Source organism: Mauremys reevesii, linkage group 2, assembly GCF_016161935.1.
Source record: "Mauremys reevesii isolate NIE-2019 linkage group 2, ASM1616193v1, whole genome shotgun sequence".
Classification (NCBI taxonomy): Eukaryota; Metazoa; Chordata; order Testudines; family Geoemydidae; genus Mauremys; species Mauremys reevesii.
In genome coordinates, this window is record NC_052624.1 from 196,887,006 (window position 1) to 196,905,399 (window position 18,394).

The 18,394-nt window shown below is 42.8% G+C and overlaps 1 protein-coding gene across 1 annotated transcript in view; it reads left to right on the top strand.

The window, feature by feature from the left end:
* The first annotated feature begins 3,516 nt into the window (after nucleotides 1–3,516).
* The window catches only part of MC2R (melanocortin 2 receptor), a 33,459-nt gene continuing 18,581 nt past the window's right edge, over nucleotides 3,517–18,394 (top strand). The window contains exons 1-2 of the mRNA XM_039528114.1: nucleotides 3,517–3,599; nucleotides 10,241–10,352. The gene's annotated coding sequence lies outside the window, so the exon portion shown is untranslated. The remainder of the gene's footprint in view (nucleotides 3,600–10,240; nucleotides 10,353–18,394) is intronic.

The window sequence follows — 18,394 nt, forward strand, 5'->3', positions numbered from 1 at the left end:
AATAATGTCCCAGGGAAACAGTAAAAATGTGATAGGATGTTCTGCTTCAGTTTCCATTATGAGTTAGAATTTAGACAGTAGCTACTTAAAAGAGGAAAGGCTAGAGACAAAGGTGACAGACTGGTCAACTCCCAGTGTCCTTTACACTCTGAAATCATATTCATTTGCCTTCCAGCATGTAATTATCCACTGCTAAGCAGAGTATGGACATTGTACACAAATGTCACTCTAGAAAGATCATCCTGTATAAAACTTGACAATAACTAATATGATCACAAAAAAATTCAAAGCCAAAAGGCAAAAATTTTCAGACTTCATTCCCTAAAATGATGTGCTTGCCTCTCTGGACAAAGGGAGAGCCAGGAGCTAGCAGAATAAAAGAGAAGCATGCCTTAACCTAAAAGATCACCCTTGGGACCAAATTCTTCCCAATGTTACACTCAAGCTATCCCAATGCAGCCACCGAGGACAGAATTGGGGCCTCTGAGCAGAGCCGGCTTTAGGAAGTGTGGGGCCCGATTCAAATACCCAGCAGCGGTCCAGCTCTTCAGCGGTACTTCGGTGGCGGGTCCTTCACTCGCTCTGGGTCTTCCACGGCACTGAAGGAGCTGCCGCCGAAGACCCAGAGCAAGTGAAGGACCCGCCGCCAAAGTGCCACCGAAGACCCAGACCGCCGCCAGGTGAGTAAAAATTAAAGTTAGGCTCTCTTCCTTAGGGCGCGGGGCCCTCTTAGGTGTAGGCACGGGGCCTCTTAGGCATGGGGCCCAATTCAGGGGAATCGACCTAAAGCCGGCCCTGCTTCTGAGGTTCAAGATTTTTAGTGTGTGCAAACTATAGTAAGGAGTCAGATTCTCTTCTGGTACATCAGTAGAGAGAGATCTCCATATGGTGACAGATGATTTTTCTGCCTTCACATGCCTAAAAATACTTTTTAATAACACTAGTTCCCGTGATTAGCATTATACACTTCTACCCCGATATAACGCTGTCCTCAGGAGCCAAAAAATCTTACCGCATTATAGGTGAAACCACGTTATATCGAACTTGCTTTGATCCGCCGGAGCGCGCAGCCCCACCGCCCCCGGAGCGCTGCTTTACCGCATTATATCCAAATTTGTGTTATACTGGGCCACGTTATATAGGGGTAAAGGTGTAGTCTTATTCATTTGTGTATTTTTAATTGTTAGCTTGTGTCAATACAATAAGCATTAAATCTCTTCTCCGAATCACCTGACAAAGAAAGCTCAGAAAGAAGCACACTTAATCTAAAGGGCTTTCTTCATGGAAAATGTACACAACAAATTTGAAAAGGATTCTATCAGCCACTGATTTAATTTGGAAATAACAGTCTCCCATACTTTGTAGGCTGTACCCGTCTTTATTCTGTGCAAATGTTTGAGGCTTATGTAACACATTTAAATAAAAAATCATTTGTTATAAGAAAGGGCAGTTTATGAATAGCTAAGTGATAGTTTAACAGGAGTTTTCTGCCTGAATGATTATCCAATGGAAAATACAGTTTCCACAAGATCAAAATCTTCTGTGAGAAAACTTCAATTTTGCAGCAGAGAAAGGGCTGCTGGGGCCTCTGGGCTCTCTGGCTGTGTGGCAGGCCACCTGGCAGGGAACTTGGAAGCCAGGGCCAGTTCCCTGACCTCCCCAACCCCCCAGGCACCCACCTGTCCTAGGAATCAGGGAACCAACTGCTAGGAGTCGGAGAGCCCTGAGAGGTTCATGGCAGCCCCTGCAGAGGGGCTGCTGAGGAGCCTGAAAGCCAGGGGAGTGTTCTTGAAACAATATTTTTTAAATGAAACTTTCTGGGAATTTTCCTTTCATGGGAAGCTGTGAAATTTCTATTTGATCCAAATTGGAAAGAAAAAAACTTCAAAATGATAACTGAAATTCTGTTTTCACCAGCTTTACTAACATGGATTCTCTAAAGAGCTGAATGTTTCAGAAATGGGTAGAGGGCAGGACTTGGACTCAAGGTGGGGGGTGAGAATGCTTTTATGAGATTGGATTTGGAGCAGTGGTGGGCAACTGTCAAATGACTGTGTCAAATTTTTAATCCATCCCTGTCTTTCTACAATTAGCCATTTTACTGATGAAAGCAAGGGCCCACCCATCAGAAATCTGGCTCAGCTGGCCTTTTAGGACTTGCCCCTGCACTTAATCCATCCCTCATGGGCCAATGTATGTTGATTCCCTGTACCTTCCCCAGTGTCTTCTACAGTCCAGTTTTAAATGATTCCAGCAGTAGAGTTTCCACCTTATCTCTTAGACCGGGGTGGGCAAACTATGGCCTGCAGGCCAGATTCGGCCTGCGAGCCATTTAAAGCCAGCCCGCAAGCTACCGCTGGGGAGCAGGGTCTCGGGCTTGCCCCCCTCCGATGCTCCAGCCAGGGCTCTGGGTCGGGGGCTGCCCCAGCGCTCCAGTCAGGGCATTGGGTTGGGGGCCGCACCTGGTGGTTCCTGGAAGCTGTGGCATGGCCCCACTCTGGTGATCCAGCCAGGGTGCAGGGTCGGGGGCCACACCATAAGGCTCCTGGAAGCCACGGCATGGCCCCGTTCTGGCTCCTACGCACTCCAATGGCCCCCTCGGGTGCTCCAATGGGAGCTGCAGGGGCAGTGCCTGCAGATGGGGCAGCGTGTAGAGCCACCTAGCTGTGCCTCTGCATAGGCGCCAGAGAAGAGACATGCCACTGCTTCTGGGAGCCGCTTGAGGTAAGCGTCACTCGGAGCCTGCACCCCTGAGCCTCTCCCAATGCCCCAACTCCCTGCCCCAGCCCTGATCCCCCTCCCACTCTCCAAACCCCTCAATCCTAGCCCAGAGCACTCTCCTGCACCCCAAACTCCTCATCCCCAGCCCCACCCCAGAGCACGCACCCCCAACCAGAGCCCTCACCTCCTCCTGCACCTCAACCCCAATTTTGTGAGTGTTCATGGCCTGCGATACAATTTCTATTCCCAGATGTGGCCCTCAGGTGAAAAAGTTTGCTGACCCATGTTCTAGAACATTACCCCTCTAAAAGATCTCAAAAAGATGCTTGATATTTAGAAAAAGATGCTTGCTGTTTATCCTGTGTTGTTTTTTGTTCAATGCTATCAAATGGGTCAAATATTCCCTTTCCCTTATCACTCTTTACAATCTTCAGATACTTGTAACTTGTCATCATTTCCCCATTTGAAGTTATTCAAATACTTATTTAGGTTTTTCTAATCTTATATTCGTCTCTTTAGCCCCTGGATTATTTTTGCTGCTTTTCTTTGAAGTCCCTCTGGTTTGTCCAGATTGATTCAGAAACAGACAAACGTTCATATGAGTAGAGTGTGATCTAGTGCATGTGAGGTGCTATTTACCCAATCAGGCTCTTTCCAGAAACATGCACCTTATTGTGATGCCACCCATGTAAGGCCTGATCCTATGTATTGTTAATGCAGGTATTCCCTAGTACTCTCATTGAAATCAGTTGGACTATGCATGTGGCCAAGGACTACTTGCATGAGGAAGAGTTTGCAGGATTGGGCAAAGAGGCTCCTCTCCAACAACTGGCTCCTTTTCCTGTGATAAAGACAGAGTTCAAACATAAAAACAATAGGTATGTGTGGGAAGGGTGATGTTATCTTTGCAAAATTAAATGACTTCCTTGGATAAAGAGAGGACATCATACTCAATCAAATTCTTTTTGTTAAATGTTCATTCTTTGAGCCCTGCTTTTAAGAAACTAGGTTTTAAACCAAAGGTATCACAACTTATTCCTCAGCAAACATTTATTAGTACACAAAGGGCTCCCTGAACATTTACCTTTTATAACCCATTCTTAAATTCTCCTTGAAAGTTCCTTCTCTTCTAAGTAGCATCTCAGTAAGAAAGCAGTGTACAGTTCTACTTTTAGGAATTACTAAACCTTCTGAGTTTAATGCCCAATATATCTGTGCTCTCAGAATGCAGGGATAGCTTGTCACAATTATTAACACCTTTTTAGAAAGGGATATCCTGTGTCTCATAGTAATAATATTCAGTACAGGAGACCAACCACCTCTTAGTAGGGGAAAAGATTTTCCTAGGAGCTCATGGCACTCATATGCCTACTGGAAAGCAATGGTGGTAAAAGAAATAAAATATAAAATGAAACATTCCTGTACAAAGACACAGAATTATGACAAGTATTGGATGTCAGTGCATTGATGTCCAGCAGTAAGCCTCAGAGCTACATCCTGAACTCTAATAATTGCAATTTTCAAAAGTGGCCACAGATTTGGCTGTTTTGTTTTGAGATACCCTAGACCTAATTTTCACAATTTTTACTGAAAACATAATGCAAGATATTACTGAAAAAAATGGTAAATATTTTAATAAAAGTTCAGGTAAAAAAATGCATTAATATTTCATTACAATGTTCATTTTTGAATAATGGCCACTTTTTCAATTAAAACACTTGTTTGAAAATTTCAGTCAGCTCTAATATTTTGTTGTCAGTATTCCAAAACTGAGATTAGTAACAGGAAGCAAACTTTAAAAAAAAAGTGAGCTTTGAAGAGGGATTTGAATAAAGAGGCAGGAGAGGATGGCAGAAAAAGTACTTCTCAATAGAACATGTGTTTATGATTTGAGATTTCCCCTTAACAAATCTTCAGTGTTATTAATGAATGCTATATTTTAATTTTAATTTATTATTCATTTTGAAAAACTGATATGACCATCCAGATAATTGTATAGTAAATATCTATTTGATTTACCCTCATAGTCTGGTCTGGTATGCTCAGAATGTTCCACAAAGATTCCTTTCACACTTAAATATGAAAGGTGTGAAAACAAAGAAAGAAGAGGAGGAAGGAGAAACAACCAATAAATAGGAGAGAAAGGAAGAAGACACAGAGGACGGCAGTCTGCCAGTCCATCTAGCACTCACATTTAAGAAAATATAACCCTCCGTGACTCTACCTCTGCTGTTTCTTTAAGATATTAATATACTTCTTACATAATGACTTAAATTCTCCTGACTTTCTGTTGATTTTATATATTAAATCTTCATAAGAAGATAGCCCAGTAATTTCTAATTCCCCTTTCTGATCAATACAATCATATTACTACTCCGTCTTTGTGATATCAATCTTTTAGGACAAAAGCACTACCCAATTTTTCTTCTTAAAACTTTTTAAATTGTTTGGCACTGAATAGTCATAGTACATGTAAAAAATAAATTAAAAACATTAAGATAGCAAAGCCAAGCACTCAGAAGTTAGGAAATGCTAGAATTAAGGTCACCCATGCAACCGTATTTCAGCCCCCTTGTGTGTATGCATTATGATACAGTCTTTAATTACAGAAGCAGCAAAGAATCCTGTGGCACCTTATAGACTAACAGACGTTTTGCAGCATGAGCTTTCGTGGGTGAATACCCACTTCTTCGGATGCAAGTAGTGGAAATTTCCAGGGGCAGGTTTATATATGCAAGCAAGAAGCAAGCTAGAGATAACGAGGTTAGTTCAGTCAGGGAGGATGAGGCCCTGTTCTAGCAGTTGAGTGAAAACCAAGAGAGGAGAAACTGGTTCTGTAGTTGGCAAGCCATTCACAGTCTTTGTTTAATCCTGAGCTGATGGTGTCAAATTTGCAGATGAACTGGAGCTCAGCAGTTTCTCTTTGAAGTCTGGTCCTGAAGTTTTTTTGCTGCAGGATGGCCACCTTAAGATCTGCTATTGTGTGGCCAGGGAGGTTGAAGTGTTCTCCTACAGGTTTTTGTATATTGCCATTCCTAATATCTGATTTGTGTCCATTTATCCTTTTCCTTAGAGACTGTCCAGTTTGGCCAATGTACATAGCAGAGGGGCATTGCTGGCATATGATGGCATATATAACATTGGTGGACGTGCAGGTGAATGAACCGGTGATGGTGTGGCTGATCTGGTTAGGTCCTGTGATGGTGTCGCTGGTGTAGATATGCGGGCACAGTTGGCATCGAGGTTTGTTGCATGGATTGGTTCCTGAGTTAGAGTTACTATGGTGCGGTGTGCAGTTACTGGTGAGAATATGCTTCAGGTTGGCAGGTTGTCTGTGGGCGAGGACTGGCCTGCTACCCAAGGCCTGTGAAAGTGTGGGATCATTGTCCAGGATGAGTTGTAGATCCCTGATGATGCGTTGGAGGGGTTTTAGCTGGGGACTGTATGTGATGGCTAGTGGAGTCCTGTTGGTTTCTTTCTTGGGTTTGTCTTGCAGTAGGAGGCTTCTAGGTACACGTCTGGCTCTGTTGATCTGTTTCCTTATTTCCTCGTGCGGGTACTGTAGTTTTGAGAATGCTTGGTGGAGATTTTGTAGGTGTTGGTCTCTGTCTGTGGGGTTAGAGCAGATGCGGTTGTACCTCAGTGCTTGGCTGTAGACAATGGATCTTGTGGTGTGCCCGGGATGGAAGCTGGAGGCATGAAGGTAGGCATAGCGGTCGGTAGGTTTTCTGTATAGGGTGGTGTTAATGTGACCATCAATTATTTGCACCGTAGTGTCTAGGAAGTGGACCTCCCGTGTAGATTGGTCCAGGCTGAGGTTGATGGTGGGGTGGAAGCTGTTGAAATCGTGGTGGAATTTTTCCAGAGTCTCCTTCCCATGGGTCCAGATGATGAAGATGTCATCAATGTAGCATAGGTAGAGAAGGGGCGTGAGTGGACGGGAGCTGAGGAAGCGTTGTTCCAGGTCAGCCATAAAAATATTGGCATATTGTGGGGCCATGCGGGTGCCCATAGCAGTGCCACTGATCTGGAGATATATATTGTCATCAAATTTGAAATAGTTGTGTGTGAGGATAAAGGCACAGAGCTCAGCAACCAGTTGTGCTGTGGCATCATCAGGGATACTGTTTCTGACAGCTTGTATTCCATCAGCGTGTGGGATGTTTGTGTAGAGAGCCTCTACATCCATGGTGGCCAGGATGGTGTTTTCTGGAAGGTCACCAATGCATTGTAGTTTCCTCAGGAAAACAGTGGTGTCACGGAGATAGCTGGGAGTGCTGGTGGCATAGGGTCTGAGTAGAGAATTAATTACATGATTAATTAATTACATCTTTAATTACATGATCTCATACTTTTAACAAAAGATGTTGTGTGTAATTTGCTAGATTTTTTTAAATCAAACTGAAATAATAGTAATTCCATCTTATTAAACCACATTAACATCCATATAGGTTATCAGCAGAGTTGGAACCTTTAGATCTGCAGCACAGATCTGCCACTTGAGTTAATGGAGTAACTGATAACAGTAGCAGGTTTTCATCCTCTGTGTGGACCAGCACTAGAGGGGATGAGACAAAGATGCTCTTTGCAGTAGGTTTCATGGATATTTGCTGATAGGAGAGGAAAGTAGAGACTCAGGAATCTTGGGTTCCATTCCAAGTTCCAGAGGAGAGTGTTCACAGACCCTTCTTCCCCATTCCTCCTCCCAAGCCTGACCCATTTTCCCCTATCCATTCCAGCCAGTTCTATGGCTCCAATCTCCCCACTTCTCCCTGTCCCACTCCCATCCCCATGCAACTCATCTCAGGCTTCTTGTTCCTGTCTCCTTGCACTGTCAGTCCTAGTCTCCTCCTCCAGTTTCCAAGTTTCCTGCCCCACATCCTATAGAATTGTATGGAGGGTCTGTTACGGACCAGCCAGGAGAAGTGCAGTGGGATCTATGTTTATGTGGATTCATTGGCCTTAATACACATGCAGACGATAAGAATGTCACAGATTTTAATGCCAGAGGGACCATTGTGATCATCTAGGAAGTGGACCTCCCGTGTAGATTGGTCCAGGCTGAGGTTGATGGTGGGGTGGAAGCTGTTGAAATCGTGGTGGAATTTTTCCAGAGTCTCCTTCCCATGGGTCCAGATGATGAAGATGTCATCAATGTAGCATAGGTAGAGAAGGGGCGTGAGTGGACGGGAGCTGAGGAAGCGTTGTTCCAGGTCAGCCATAAAAATATTGGCATAGCAGTGCCACTGATCTGGAGATATATATTGTCATCAAATTTGAAATAGTTGTGTGTGAGGATAAAGGCACAGAGCTCAGCAACCAGTTGTGCTGTGGCATCATCAGGGATACTGTTTCTGACAGCTTGTATTCCATCAGCGTGTGGGATGTTTGTGTAGAGAGCCTCTACATCCATGGTGGCCAGGATGGTGTTTTCTGGAAGGTCACCAATGCATTGTAGTTTCCTCAGGAAAACAGTGGTGTCACGGAGATATACAGTCTGACCTCCTGTATAACACAAGCAGGGCTGGCTTTAGGCCGATTCCCCTGAATCGGGCCCCAACTCTGGCAGGGCAGTGCGGCCCCGGCCCCAACTCTGGCCAGGTGGCGCGGCCCCGAGACCGGGGCTGGGGATAAGGCAGGGGCAGGGAGTCCCAAGGACAGGGAGCAGGTGTGGGGGGTTGGATCGGGCAGAGGTTCTGGGGGGGCGGTCAGGAGATGGGGAAGGGGGGTTGGGTAGCCATGGGAGTTCCAGGGGTCTGTCGGGGTGGTGGTGGATGGGGTTGGGGCAGTCAAGGGACAGGGAGCAGGGTGAGTTGGGTAGGGGGTGGGGTCCTGGGGAACAGTTAGGGTCGGGGGTCTTGGGAAGGAGTGGTCAGGGGACAAGGAGCAGGAGGGGTTGATGGGTTGCGGTTTCTGAGGGGGACAGTCAGGGGCAGGACATGGAGGGGGGGATGTATTCACCAGGCGGTTCCCTACCGGGTCTTCAGCGGCGGGTCCTTCAGTGCCGCGGAAGACCCGGAGTGAAGACCCGGAGTGCCGCCAAGTGAGTCATCCCTGCTGGGGCCCCGTCAAATCGGGCCCCGCACTTCCTAAAGCCGGCCCTGCCTGCAGTGGTCCCCAAAGAAGGGATAGTACCTAGGGAGATGGGTCTGTGCCCAGTTTAAGAGGGATAGACTATTCCTTTTGTGTTTGCTTTTGGGAACTCTGTTAATTTAGTTAAAATAAAAAGAAACTCTGACCCTGTAATTAGGCAAGACTGTGGAGTTTTGATTAAAGTCATTAGTACCATGAAGGCCTACTCCTGCAAGTTGCTGAGCTTGAAATCCTACACCTTTGCAGAGAGCTTATGCAACACCTGTGCACCACTTAAGATGTCAAAATAGAGATGAAGTGGGGTTTTGTGCTATCCCTTGGCACATGGGAGAATTTCATCCTCAGGCTCCGTTTGTCCTTTGAGAGACTATTTTTTTATTTTATTTTTTTGTTTGTTTGTTTTTCTGAATACATTTGTATTTGCTCATTTAAATCATGTCAGTTAGGAGTGTAAAACTGTTTCCAGGCCCTGATATCCCCAAACCCCTCAATTTATCAGTCTAACCCTGAAGTCTTTCCTTAGACAAAAATTGCCTGAATTCATCCCCCCAAAAGTGCTTCAGCAGCTGACTTCAGGACTCCTGCCTCTTTCTGAACTGTCTTTAACAAGCACTAAATTTTTTTCCCCTGACCTGAATATCATCTGGATGTTCTGTAGGAGCTGAAAGTACATGTCTTGCAACCAGAGCTGTCCCTAGGGTACGGCCACTGCCCGGGCCCCGCACTTTGGGGCCCCCTGTGCTTCATGAGGAGGCGGGCAGGGAGGTGAGGCAGGAGGTGGGTGGGCAGGGGGGATGAGGAGGAGTCCCCCTACCAACATCCCTCTCCCTCCAGCCAATCAATGCCTCTCCCTCTCTCCCAGTGCCTACAGCTGATCAGCTGTTTCGTGGCATCTGGAGGTGCTGGGGTGAAGGGAGAGGAGTAAGAGGGCAGAACTGGGTGGGGAAGAGGCGGAGTGGGAGTGGGAAGAGGCAGGGTGGGGCCTTGGGGGAAGGGGTGGAGTGGGGGCAGGGTCTGGGCGGAGCTGTGGGGGAGCACCCCCCCGACAGATAAAAACTCGGAGCCTATGTCCCGGAACCGCACCCTCCCAGAAGATAGAAACTCAGATCCTGTGTCCCGGGCCTCGCATCCCCCCTTAGGGATGGCCCTGCCTACAACAGCACAGGAATTTACTAGAAACTTGAAATACTATTTGTAATAAACAATATAGCCTGCTCTAGATTCCTTGTTATTTGTTCCACTAAATGTATCTCTTTCAGAAAGACTAGGAACAGGCTAGTCTGGCTGCTTCATTTTAGAGTATTTCCTCTTAGTCTGAGTGTTTAAAAAACAAACAAACCTTTTTTCAGAAAGTGGATGACTTATTTTAAAATGACCCTAGCTCAAGGTTGTGATAACAAGACAGCTGTCTTTCTCTCTGATTTAGATGTTCCAGTCTCTTCCTTGCGCAAGGGCTGTGTTGATTTCGAGTTCATTAATAAGTAATCTTGCTCCCAGCAATACCCTCACACTGACTCGAAAGTTGTCTCCAGACCAAGGTAAGTGGGGTTTACTACAACTATCTTATACCCTGAAAAGTCTGTCTGGAAAACATAGAGTGAGAGATGTAATATGAGTTGTGGAATGAAAGTTCTGAATTTTTAATAATCCATGAAATTTCTCGTCTCATAATTATTCTCTTCTGAGGATTTGGTGCAAAGTAAATGGGATTATTTAATCCTCTATTGCAGTGTATGGGGCTAAAACACTTGTTCACCCATCTCTATTTGTCTTTCAACCAGAATTAGAAATCCTCAGTTAATCAACCACATCCACATGTGAAGTAGATTTTTCTAACAAAGATCTGTCCTTGCCTGTGCATAAATGAGAGTACTGGTCACTTCCCCTTCCCTGGGCTCTCAGTGTGGTCCAGGATCTTTATATGGGAAGGAGGCAGGCTGGAAGCAGCAGGGAGTGCATGGACCTTCAGAGCATCTGAGCAGACCTCTCCTGATGCTCTGGAATGCTTCCTTCACAGGGACTTCAGGTACCTCTGCCCATAGGGCACACCCTGTCGGAACTGGATCCACTCACGATGTTCTGACAGGCAAGCAGGAAGACTCACAAAGGCATGGGTCCTTCACACAGATTTCTCTAGCTACTGCTCCAAGATCTATGCAGATTTTTATGGGCAGGGGTTGGAGCTGAACCCCCTGCTCTTTTCTTTTTCACTCTTCACTCCCAGACAGAGTCACCCTGCAGAACTTCTCTCCTTCTCCCTATCCCCTCCCAAAGGTTTTCCCATGAGAAGTGTCAAGCTGGTCCCATTTTTTACTGTTTGGGGATTTTTAGTGCATGGAGGTGTAAATGTCTCTACCAATGCAGAACAGTAAGACTTAAAATGGTTTCCACCAGTTAAGATATGATAAGGAAATAATAATTTCCTCTAAGGGATTCCTCTTGCCCATAGGGAGTTGTTAGTGCTAAAGGACTATAGAAAATATTCAGTGGTGTGTGTTTAACTAATGACAATCTTTATCCTATAAAAATTTAATAAATAAATGTCAGTACATGTATGTCTTTCAGAGTGATAATAAAATGGGGAAAGCTTTTAAATCTTAATTCACTCCGATCCGAAGAGCCTGCACAAGGCCCTGTGCATCACTTAACTCTCATTTAAGACCCAGATTAATGGTTTAAGTGGGATTTAAATGGTATATAAGGTCCAGTGAGGACCTGCTGCACTGGGGTGAGTATCAAAATTATAGAAGATACACATTAAGGAGATAGTTTAATCCAGTCAGAAATGTCTTGATCTATATCCTCACCTCTTTCCTAATACCATGTACAGCAGATAATCTTGTAAAGCAGTTGTTCTCACTGAAGCACAATGGTTACAGGAGAAAAAAAATCTTATCTCCTATATCAAATAGACAATCTGATGGACAAAGCAGAATTACTTGTAACTTAGAATAGCCAGATTCTGCCATCCTTACTCATGCTGAGTATTTCCTTACTTGGTCTGATTGAAACTAAGGAAACCATTAAGAAGTACTGTCACTGTGAAAACTAACCATTTTATTCCTATCCTTTGTTTTGTCTTTTAACCCATTATTGATGCCTGAGAGGATTTTCCATCTTAACTCATAAAAAAGCCTAACTAAGACAGTGGATAACCCTTGTCCACCTGCTTGTTGGCATCCTCAAAGAATTCTAGTAGATAGGTGAGGCATTATTTCCCTTTACAAAAGGAGTGTTGACCCTTCCCCAACATATTGTGTTCCTCTATATATCTGATTCTGTTCTTTATTATCATTTCAACCAACTGGCCTGGCACTGAAGTTAGGTTTACTGACCCAGGATTGCCTTTAGAGCCTTTTAAAACATAATTGGATTACCTATGCTATCCTCCAGTCATCTGATAAAGTGTAATTTAAGTGATAGGTTACGTACCACAGTTCTACAGTTTCATATTTGTGTTCCTTCAGAACTCTTGGGTGAATACCATCTGGCCCTACTGACTTATAATTTAAACAATAATCAATTCGTTCCAAAACCACCTCCTACTGACACCTCAATTTGGGATAGTTCCTCGGATTTGTCACCTAAAAAGAATGGCTCAGGTATGGGGCTCTGCAAGGAATACCAATGCGAAGGATTCATTTAGCATCTCCACAACAGCCTCGTCATCTCTGAATGCTCCTTTAGCACTTCAACTGTCAAGTGGCCCCACTGATTGTTTTGGAAAGCTTCTTGCTTCTGATGTAATTTTTAAAAGTTAGGGGGTTTTGTGTCTTTTGCCAGTTGCTCTTCAAATTCTTTTTTGGCCTGCCTAATTATATTTTTATACTAGACTTGCCGGAGTTCATGCTCCTATTTTCCTAAGTAGGATTTCCCTTCCAATTTTTAAAGTCTTAAAGTTTTTTAACTTCCACTTAACTGGCTTCCTCGCTCCTGTGTAGTTCCCTTTGTGAAGTTAAATGCTATTGGGATGGGTTTCTTTTGGTATTCCCCCTTCCCCGATGTTTAAAATTAATTACGTTATGGTCACTATTACTGAGTTATAGTCACCTCTTTGACCAAATCTTGGGCTCCACTTAGGACTAAATCAGTAATTGCCTCTCCCCTTGTGGGTCCCAGGACTAGTTGCTCCAAGAAGTAATTATTAATGGTGTCTAGAAATTTTACCTCTGCATCCTGTCCTGAGGTGACATGTACCCAGTCAATATGAGATAGTGGAAGACCCAATAATGATGAGGGATTTCTGCTTTTTGTAGCTTATAATTCCCCTGAGCATTTCACAGTCACCATCAACATCCTGGTCAGGTGTTCAGTAATATATTGCTACTACTATACTCTTATTATTCAAGCACAGAATCTTCTGCCTACAGATTCTATGATACCCTTTGATTCACTTAAGATTTTTACTATATTTGACTCCATGCTCTCTCATATATAGTGCCACTCCCTCACCAACATGACCTATGCTGTCATTTCTATATATTTTGTACCCTGGTATTACTGTGTCTCATTGACTGTCATCAAGTTTCTGTGGTGCTTATTATATTAATATACTCATTTAATACCAAGCACTCTAGTACACCCATCTTAGTAATTAGACTTCTAGCATTTGTATTCAAGCACTTATAAAGCTTCTAAACTTATAAAACTTGTCAATATTTTGTTGTCTGCCTTCATGTGATGTAATTGAATGGGACTCTTGTGTGCAACTTTCTCTTCAGTTCCTATCTGTATTTTATCTGCTCCTTTCCTCCTCTTCGGTAGGATATTGACTATCCCCTTAATAAATCCTTCATTAAACGGTGTTTGTCTGAACCATGTGCTTTCCGCCCCCCCAATTCTTAGTTTAAGAACTCCTCTATGACCTTTTTTCCTGTACAGGCTCAACCTTTCCCGAAAGGTTCCCCGGTTCCTAATAAACCTAAATCCCTCCTACAACACAGTCATCTTATCCATGCATTCAGACCCTACAGTTCTACCTAATTGCCTGGCCCTGCTCATGGAACTGAAAGCTTTTCAGAGAATGCTACTGTGGAGGTCCTGGACTTTAATCTCTTATCCAGCAGCTTCAATTTTGGCCTTCAGGACCTCTCTTACCTTTCCCTATGTCATTGATACTACATATACCATGACCACAGACTCCTCCCCAGCATTGCACATAAATCTACCTAGATGTCTTGAGGACCACAACCTTTGCACCTGGCAGGCAATTCACCACGCGCTTCTCCTAGTCATCATAAACTCAACTATCTAGATTTTTAATCAAATCCCACCATTACTATTACTTGGCTCTTCTTAATAACAAGGGTCCCCTCCCCCAGAGGGGTATACTTTAGTATAGGAGGATACCATCACATCATCTGGAAGGAGGGTCCCAATTATGGGATCATTTCCCTCTGCTCCAGCTTGATGTTCTCCTTCTCCAAGACTTTCCTCCTCCTCCTCCACAATAACACAGGCTGTCTGACTCAGGGTGGAACCACTCTGTCCCCAATCCACAATCATGCAATCATACATGCTGCACCCAGTGCAATCAAATGGATCGTCCCCACTCTGGACTTCTGCCTGCAATATTTTTACTTCTGCGTGTGTTTTTGGTTTTTGGTTTGGAGGGTTTTGGGTGGGGGGTTGGGGTTGTTACAGGCCTAACTTTAGAGAATGTTTATTAGGTGTATCTGGCTCTCCCTCTACCTCACAAAATTCCCCGTTTGCTGTTCCTGTTTGCTGTTCCTGTTTGATAGTTCTCTCGTTTCTTAGAAGGTAGCTTTTTAAACCCCTGTTCTCCCTGAGTTAGCCCTGCCCCTTTGTCAAGGATTAGGGATCAAAGGACAGCAAACTAGAGCCTTGCTAGGAAGCGTCTCAGTTTTGCCTAGCAGGCATTAGGCTCAGCACACAGCCTCCACTCCCCCAAAACAGATCACACAACAGGCACATGGCAAGCAACAAGCAGACAACTAACTCACTCCAAGAGTCACTTAGATGCTCCTCCTTCTGCTGGAAAACTCCATTTTTTGCTACTGTTGTCTGCTAGCATTAATCTGATTTATTTGTGTTTTGTTTTCCATTTATACATCCAATTAGTCTCTTAATATTCTAATTTCATAATGATTTAGATTTCACATATTCAAGTTACTCAAGATAGGATTCTTGTAACATTGAAATCAAATCTTTTTCTTCTCCAAATACAGTATAAGATTTGTTTCCTCTTTAGTCAGAGAAAAAACCCTTAAGTAGTTCAAGACATTATTTTAAATTGTTTCACTTATTTTAACTATTGATTTATTTGCATCTGTTAGTTAGTAGATACTCTCCTGCTCTCTAATTTTTAGGGATCAGCATTCCTAGGGCAACAAACTGGAAGGAAATTTTCTGCATCTGAATTCTCCTACCAAAGAATGGTTAATATCCTTCTGTACAACAGATTTCCTTGATGCTTGTTTATAACAGGTTTATGCCAGCAGCATTGCTGGAAGGAATAAAAATAGAACAGTGTCCTCAAACAGAGATGTCACTTGAAGGCCTTTTTTGATTAGTGGGGTTTTTGTTTTTGTTTTGTTTTTTTACAATTAATCCAGAGGACTATTTGTCTTGGACTCAAATTCACCGTTATTTTTTATTCCTTGGGAAAGTTACATTTATCTGTCTTTAAATTCATATATTCTGTAGATAAGTAAGAAAGAAGCAGACTGTAATGTCTGGAAGACAGTAACTGATGCTTGAACAGTTACAAATAAGATTAACTTTGTTACAGTTTTAATAAAGGTCCTGATACTTAGCTCACATAAATTGGTACAGGTTGGCAACAAGTTGACTTTAGTGGAGGGACATTTATTTACACCAGGTAAGGATGTGGCTCCAAATCTTAGGGCATCATTACACAGGAATTGTAACTTGGATTGCAGGATTCTCATTACAATAAGGTTGTTTCTACAAAATACAATTGCTTGGTAATAAATTCATTAATATGTCACTCACTAAGAAGGCAGTAGCAGCAGCTGTGGGGAAAGTGTGAAGACTTTTACCTCATGAGTTTCTAATTGAAAATGAATCAAGGTTTTTTGCAGGATCCTGCAAGTCACTTTCAGTTCTCACAGAGAATTAATGAGTGTCCCCATAGATAATGGGCCCAATCCTCTGCTAGTGTATATTGACAGCTCTATTGATCAAGCTGATCCCGAAGTCAATGGAACTATGGTGATATAAACCATAAAGAATCTGACCCAGTATTCCTAAAGACTCCCATCACCCTGTATCCTTGACCTGCAAGGATATGCGGGGGAGAAGGGGAGAAGAGAGATCCTCAGAGTCTGGGGATCAAAACCCTGCTCATTTTCTCGTAGGGATTGGAGGGAATTTCACCTCACCCCCATCAATGGAATGATCAGAGGAAAACTCCATGTTACTCCCTTGTTTCAGGCAACCTCACTTAATGTGATTGTTGGAAAACTTATAGCTCTAAAATACCTACTGCTAGTCTCTGAACTAGTCAGTCTTTGGCCCTAGAAGAGAAATGTCCTTTACAGTTCAGATTTCATATACAGAAAAAAGTCATGCAGTCAGTAGTGCTGTCAGACTTTCACAATCCATAGTTCAAATGTTTGTCACAGTAAATTGCTCATCACTCATAGATTGCTCATACCCCTAGATCTGAGTATGAGTTTGTGCATACACAGGGGGTGATGACTTTGTAAACAGTTTGTGCTTATGACTCACTAAAAATCAAGCACCCTAAGCCAACTTTTGCCCTATGCATTTTACAGGATATTACAGAATCACAGAAATTAGAGTTGAGAAATTATATATTCTCAAGAGCCCAATTTAACTTTACATGACTGGAAAGAAGGGCACCTCGCCATTTTGCTTAGGAGGATGCTCTACAACTAGGAAATGTTTCTCGAGGGTTGAGTTTGGGGGTTGTCTTTGTTTCGTTCTTTGAGAACTAAATCTTATTTTTCTCACTGTCATATTACTACTCTTCATTATCTCCTTTGGAAACACCCTAAAGAATTCCTTTCCCTCTATGACCTGAGTGACACATGCTGGAGGTCTCATGCTGCCAGTATTAAAACATCCTTGGAATTTCTAAACATTATAAGTGACAAACTTCCTAACTCAAAGTGTTGCAGCCAACACAGGGGAATTCTTTAGTTCCTCTTCATCTATTAGGACAAGATCTAATAATGACAGAACTAAAAAATTACGGCTTAGGTACAAGTGATCATCAGAATCATAGTGCCCAAGCCCAGTGAAGTCCAGACCAATAATATATAAATACTTGGTGCCTTATTAGGGCCAAATTCAAAAGGCTGAAAGCAACTCAGCTAAATTAGCTGGGTAGAAGAATTTAATCAGAAAAATGTCACTGATAATTGGGAATCATTGAAAAATACCTTGCTAGATGTCCAAAAAGCCATAGTCAAGGAAGAAGGCCATATGGATTAAAAAACTGACCTGGGTTACAGGGGAAGTGAAGGCAACTATTTTAAAAAAAAGTATATAAAACAAATAGGAGAAGGGAACGTTGATAGTAATGGATATAAATCAGACATTAGGAATTGTAGAAAATTGATAACGGAAGTAAAGTGGCACAAAGAGGAATCTGTGGCCAGGAGAGTTAAGGACAATCAGGAGGAGTTTTGTTTGTTTTTTAATATAATAGAACAAAAAGAATCAGGACACGGTTATTGGTCCATTACTAGATGGAAGTGGTAGAATTATCAATAATAATCCAGAAAAGGCAGAAGTGTTCAACATATATTTCTGTTCTGTATTTGAAAGGGGAGGAACATGATGTAGTCATATCATAGGATAGTAATTTCCATTCCACTAGTATCTCAAAAGGATTATTGAACAGCAGCTATTAAAGTTAGACATTTTAAAATTAGTATATTGCATGCTTGAAGTTGTTAATGATTCAAGATTAATCTTTGATTAAATAATTCCATTTGAGCCAGTTATTTGACACACAGATGAGTATAGGACCGTACAGAAAGAAGACAGACCTTGTGTGAAGAGAAGGTAGTTTAGTCCCTTCTTCTGTACCTGATGGAATGCTGACAGTGTTCATTCCCAACCTAACTGTCCAACCCTCTTTCCTTTTATAAGGTGTGAGACAAAGAAACTTCCTTTTTGGGGGGAAAAATCCTTTCCCTTCATTTAATTTTACTACGTGTTCTGTTTTTGACACTTTAATTTTCCCTATTTGTGGAGTTCTTTTATACTATTTTTAGGTTACATGAGTGACACACTAAATGGAATTCTAATCCAATCTTCTTATTAACAGCTGTGACAGCAGGCAGTTCTTACTGTTAAACATCTTTCAATGGATCCTTATTTCATCCATTGCAGAAAACATCTGCAATAACAAGCAATTCTTATCAGCCATAGAACATACTTAAATCATAGGCACCCCTTATCAATCACCCAGTCTTGTATAAACTGTACTTCCATTGATACTCTATATTAGTTTGAGGGATCTTTTTCCTAGACCTCTATATTCCCACAGACCCAGAGATGCTGAGGACAGTTAGATAAAGACCAACATTCAATCACACAAAAATTCCTGCGCACAGATCAGCTT